Raw genomic sequence first — 6,000 nt, 5'->3', positions numbered from 1 at the left:
GCTTGCTGAGTGCTCAACATATGTGTCCACAGACTCTCTTCCTTCCTGTGTTGATCTCTCATCAAGCCCCTGCTCTGCTCCTCCACAGCTCTAGCTCAAATCCTGCGGGCCTTCACCTCGCCTTGTTCCTGTCTCAGAACCAACCCTGATCCTGCCTTCTCTGACTCCTGGTAATCTTTTCTGATGCTTGGCTCTTATTCCTAACTCCAATTCTGTCTTGATAGCTATTAGCCAGGCTGGGCAGGGATGGTTTCCCTAGCCTCTATTTGCCAGAAGCTGAGAATGGGTGACAGGGGATGGATCGCTTGATGATTGCCTATTCTGTTCATTTCCTCTGGAGCACCTGGCATTGGCCACTGTTGGAAGACAGGATACTGGGCTAGTTGGACCTTTGGTCTGATCCAGTATGGCTGGTCTTATGTTGTTATATTGACCCTCAGTACTAGCATTTGGACTCTGACCATTAGGTCTGACCACCTACAAGCTGGTCTCCTGGCAGCTACCTATATGTATTGCTGCTCTTGCAGGGTTCTGGTGCCTTTTGAAATATAATAGACAGAAAGGGTCATTAGAGGACTCTCAAACTATTTAAAGAGATCCAACAGACGGTCCAACTCTCCTGCTCCAACTACTGACCAATGGTGCCTCCCAAAGAGACTTATTTTGTATGTCGGTGGCTTTTTTTTTTTTTTTTTGACATAGGGTGTCCTCTCACTCATCTTCTTTGTGTCTGGGAAGGAATGTGGTGTGTTTCTCCTCCCTTCCTTCCTGGCTGGCTGAGATAGATGCCAGCAGATCCAGTATGTTCGCTCAGTGCTCCCTGTAAGCGCCTTGTGTGCATCAGATATCAGGGAAAAGTATTCCAGTAATCTGCATTCTGTTTGGTCTGCCTGAAATATGATGCCAGTATGGGTTCCTAGAAGAACATCTTCAATGCCCTGACAAGTCTCACCAGCTCTGGAACCACAAGCTGAAAATTAATGAGGTAAGGCCATTGCTTTGCATTCCTCCACTCTTGGAATGGAAATGACTATCCCATTAACAGAGAGATAAACCACTTGTTAATCTCCCCTGCATAACAGCCTTGTACAGGGGCAGCTCCCATTGCAATATAGACATGTCTTAGGGACTTTTGGTGATTCTGGGCAACAGAAACTATATTTGGGAACTAGAGAGCCAGGGAGAACCACAGATTCTGTCTGTATCCAAAAGCTTCAGTAAAGAATTTGTTCATAATAGCTGAGTCCTGTCATTACTCTATCACAAGAGAGAGATTTGTATCTGGGCTTGGATTCTTGAATCCCTCAGAATGTGTGCATTTTCAAATCTGGACTGTTGTTGGTTCAGAGCCATCTCTGCTTGGAATCAGACAAGGTGAATTAGCTTACACCATAAACATCCATAGGGCAAATGTCACGTGTTCCTTCCAAATTGTACTGTGGCCTTGTCCCTATTGCATATTGTGATCTCAAGCCTCACAAAGAGCTCCCTTTGACATCAGTGCCATGCTTATTTGAGCCACATGTGAATCCTGTTTTTTTTTTTTTAATTTAATGCAGATCTGGTAGAAAATTTTCAGAGTATTTTTCACTGAGAAATTGCCTTGTTCTCTTAAAAAACCCAACCCCACATTTTCCAAAAGAATGTTGATTATTTTTAAAACAAAAATTTGCTTTTCAAAACATTCCTCCAACATTTTTAATTTAGATGTTTATCAAAAACATGATTGAAGTAGTAATCAAAATGCTGCATATACTGAAACACAGGTTTGGTATTTTAAAAAATCAATAACCATTTTAATAACTTTCATAATATTTCCACTACGAATCTCAATAAAAAGTCACTAACATTTTTGAAAAAAATGGTTCTGTATTGAGCCCTGCAAACTAAAATCAACTTTGACATTTCAAAAATGTTCATGATGTAGACTTAAAATTTCAAGCAGCTCCAAAGTTTGGATTTTCCAAAGTTTGAGCCAGGAACAGAAAGAAGCATTGACTACTCATAGCTCTAGGGTCAAAAGCTGGGCACAGAAGCTGCCCTATGTATTTTTATATTCCTCTGACTCCTAACAGTAGAAGGATTGAGAGAAAATCAATCTGACTGAATTTCATAATTGTAAAAGTATCTATGAATTGGTTGCAGATTTTTGAAATTCAAAATTTCAATGCAAGATGTAAGTGAAATTTTCAAACTTTAACAAAAAACACAAAGTTTTAGATGGAAATTTGTGTTAAAACTACATTTTAATACCAATTTTAATCACCTTTACTCTATGGACCCAACTCCCTTCCTCAAGGGCCAGATTCCTTGTTAAGGCAAAGCTGCTAATTCAGGGGTTACCAGAAATCTATAGCAGCTCATCAGTCATTTTTGCAAATCTTGTTCTCCTGTTTGAAAGAGAAGGTTAAGAATTTTCAGTCCTCATTTTTACCAACTATCCTTAATGGGGCAGACACATGCAGAGACCTTACATGTCCCTTGGGTGCATGTGCTAATGACAAAGTCTAAATCTTGACCATCCCATGAAATTGAAAGGCTGATAACTCTTTGGATGTGGAGTTCCTATTTAATAAATACTGATGGCTACTCTTTGGCATTTGATCAAAGAGAGAGAAAGTGGAGAGCTCCCATCCCTATTGATTCCATTCTGGTTCCCTAAATGCCCCTGCAATTTCAATGGGACACTCCTATTCTTCTGTACTTCTTGTCCTCTGCTGTGTTCCATTGCAGAGGTGGCTACCTTTCAGTGGTGGGTTAAATGTTTTGGCATCCTTTGGGCAAAAAATCACAGCAGAAATAAAAAATATTATTTTTCTTTTTTTCTGTTCAATGGGATCCTCAGCACCCCTAAAAACTCTTCCTTCAGCCCTTACCCTCACAATAGCTTTCCCTCAGACAGAGCCAAACACCGCTCTCTCCAGCCCATCGATGAGTTGACTAGAGGAAGTCACTGTATTCTCAGTCCTGGTCCTTGTAGGTGCAGGATTCCTCTTTTCTGCCATCTGGATCAGCCTTCACGCCTCTTTTCAAATTGCTCTTTTCCTGTGTTGTGATTTATTGTTTAGCGCTGTGCCAGTGCTATTTATCTAAATGCTGTGGGGTACAGTTTGAAAGGATATATATAAAATACACATGATATTAATTCCAAAGCAAAGGAGGAGGTTAATGAAAAATAACAGCTTCTAAAAAGAACTTCTGAGCATGGAAAAGTGAATATACTGCTCTGTTTTTGAAAACACAAAAGACAATTTAGGGTTTCCTAAGTAGAGCTCATTTTCATTCCCCCCAGCCTGAAGTGACAAGGGATTTTATAAGTCTACCACAGGATGGCACTGTTGACATATAAAAGAGGTGCGGATGTAGTTCTCCTAATAACATTCTCATTCAATCTTTCAGCAACCGTTAAACAGGGGCGGCTCCAGGCCCCAGCACGCCAAGCGCGTGCTTGGGGCGGCAAGCCGCGGGGGGCGCTCTGCTGGTCGCGGGGAGGGCGCAGGCAGGTTGCCTTCGGGGCATGCCTGCGGAGGGTCTGCTGGCTCCACGGCTCGGAGGTCCGCCGGAGCCACAGGACCAGCAACCGGCAGAGCGCCTCCCGCGGCATGACGCCATGCTTGAGGCAGCGAAATGTCTAGAGCTGCCCCTGCCATTAAACAAGGTTAGATGGTACTGTGGCAGACCAGCCTGTGCCTTGTCTATGGTATCTCTCTCCCCATTGCTAGTACCAGTGGAGCTGAGCCAATGGTAGTGCAAAATACAGAAATCACAGTGACAAAAAATTTCCCAGTTGTCCACCCAAAAAGCTGTAGTTGCAAAAGCACTTCCAAGAACAAGTGCTTACAAGTTTTCAAGATAATTGCTAGGTCAACATTTTGATCTGTGGTGCAGTAGAGTTGTGGGTACCTAATACACAGTGCAGGGGTTATGTTAGCTATGTGGCTGGATGAGTATAGAAGCAACGGCCACTTTAACCCACAGCATTACATGGTGTATTTCATACAAGGTCTCAAAACATTTTACACCATTACTATAAAAAGGAGGACCACTTTTCCATTCACCATCAGCATGCACAATAATGGTCATTATGCACAAAAAGGCCCCCATCCTATGAACAATTATTTGGAAACCAGTGAGACTACGTACCTACTTAAAATAAAGCATATATGTGTTTGCAGGAATGGGGACAAAAATAATCATTTGCTTGTACAAGTGCCTATTTTGCAACCTGCAGTTGTGTTACTCCATGTAGAAGTGTAAGTATGGTGTTTCATGTGTATTTTTGTATGAACAAATGGGCCTTTTTGAAAGACTTTTTTGAACTAATTAATTAAGCCTTCTGTGGGTGGAAAAGTTTTCTTTTCTTCATTTTATAGATAGAGAAAAGAAGGCACAGAGTGGGAAAAGCCCAGATGCCCAAAGGGACTCAAGTGTTACTCAACTCAGGGATGAAACACCTACCCCCTAGGTGCCCTTCCAGCTACGGGAATTCTCAGCCCAGAGCTAGGCACCCAGGTTCACCACAACGCATGAAGAGAGTTAGGCACCTAAGAAAGAGATTTGCAAAAGCTGAGTGGGAAGCTACCTACATTAGCTACTAGGAAATGCCAAAGAAAGGGGCAGGGAGCAGAGAGGGGGCTTAGATACGTAAGTAGCTGACTGGGTGCACCTGGTTGCAGGAGCGGCGCCAGGGTTTGTGGCGCCCTAAGCAAGGGTCCTTCTGCGCTCCCAGTCGTCGTCGGCAATTCTGCGGTTGGGGGGTCCTTCCCGTGCTCCCGGTCTTCAGGGCACTTCAGCGGCGGGTTCCGGAGCAAGTGAAGGACCCGCCGCCGAATAGCCGCTGAAGACCCAGAGCGCAGAAGGACCCCCCGCCTCTGAATTGCCACCGAGAGCCGCAAAATGCCACCCTCCCAAATTCTGGCACCCTAGGCGACCACCTAGGTCGCCTAAATGTAAGCACCGGCCCTGCCTGATTGATGGGCTGGTGTTAGGTGATCTGGCTCCTTCTGCTCAGTCTCCAACTTCAAACCCTACGCTTGTGTGAGGCACCTAAGCCTCATCAGCTGTTTAAGTAGCCCATGCAACCCCCATTTGCTTTTTATTTGCCTGTTTTAGTATTATGGGAAGGGGACCCAAAAATATGCTGCTTAGGGTCCCCAATGGGCTAGCACCGGCTCTGAGTGCTGACCTGCCCTTGGCTGATCCCAATGCTGGAGCGCTGTGGGGGGTGGGCTGCAAGGAGAGGCTCAGCCAGAGCAGGGATCCGTGCAGTGATTTCCCTACACCCCCCTGAATTTCCCCAACACCCACCACAGTTTTGTGAGCTAGTTACATACCAATTCAGTGACTGTTTGGAAATCTGAATTTAAACTGAAACATTAATACACACTTTAAAAGCTTATACAGTGTATGATAAAATATGTGTATCTTGAAAAGTATGAACATAGACTAGTTTCCTTGCTTCCTTATACAGCTGTTTCTTATGATGCCAGTGCATTCATTTCAGTGATGTTGGCCAACCTAATAATTTCAAATGATAATTTGTAAGCAAAGTCTAAATGAGCTCTCCCTGACAGTTAATGATGAGCTGGGACTGCAGGGAAAGGCTTCAGGGCCAGATTATATTTACATTCACACCTAATCTACCTAGGTATCCAGCAAACAGAGCTATGTTGTCCAAGTGATAGATTTTGGCTGGGGTTGGGTTACAAACCACTTGAATGTGGGGGGGGGGTGGGAGTTTCCGCTACTAACATTATTTATTATTATAATTAACTTTCTTTACTATAAGAGATTGGTGCACACTGGAGTCACAGACCACATGGCTACCATAATAGCGCAGGTACCCTTCTACAACACGTGGTCAAGGCCAGGTGCTTCAGAGGCGAATGAACAGACAGTAATCGATCAAGTGACCATCCCCTGTTGCCCATTCCGCCTTCACGCAACAGGGATGTCACTTGATGGATTACTAGAAACGTGCTAGGGACACTTTCAGAGCAT

This window comes from Chelonoidis abingdonii, chromosome 4 (genome assembly GCF_003597395.2).
Source record: "Chelonoidis abingdonii isolate Lonesome George chromosome 4, CheloAbing_2.0, whole genome shotgun sequence".
Classification (NCBI taxonomy): domain Eukaryota; kingdom Metazoa; phylum Chordata; order Testudines; family Testudinidae; genus Chelonoidis; species Chelonoidis abingdonii.
This window is presented reverse-complemented; position numbering follows the sequence as displayed.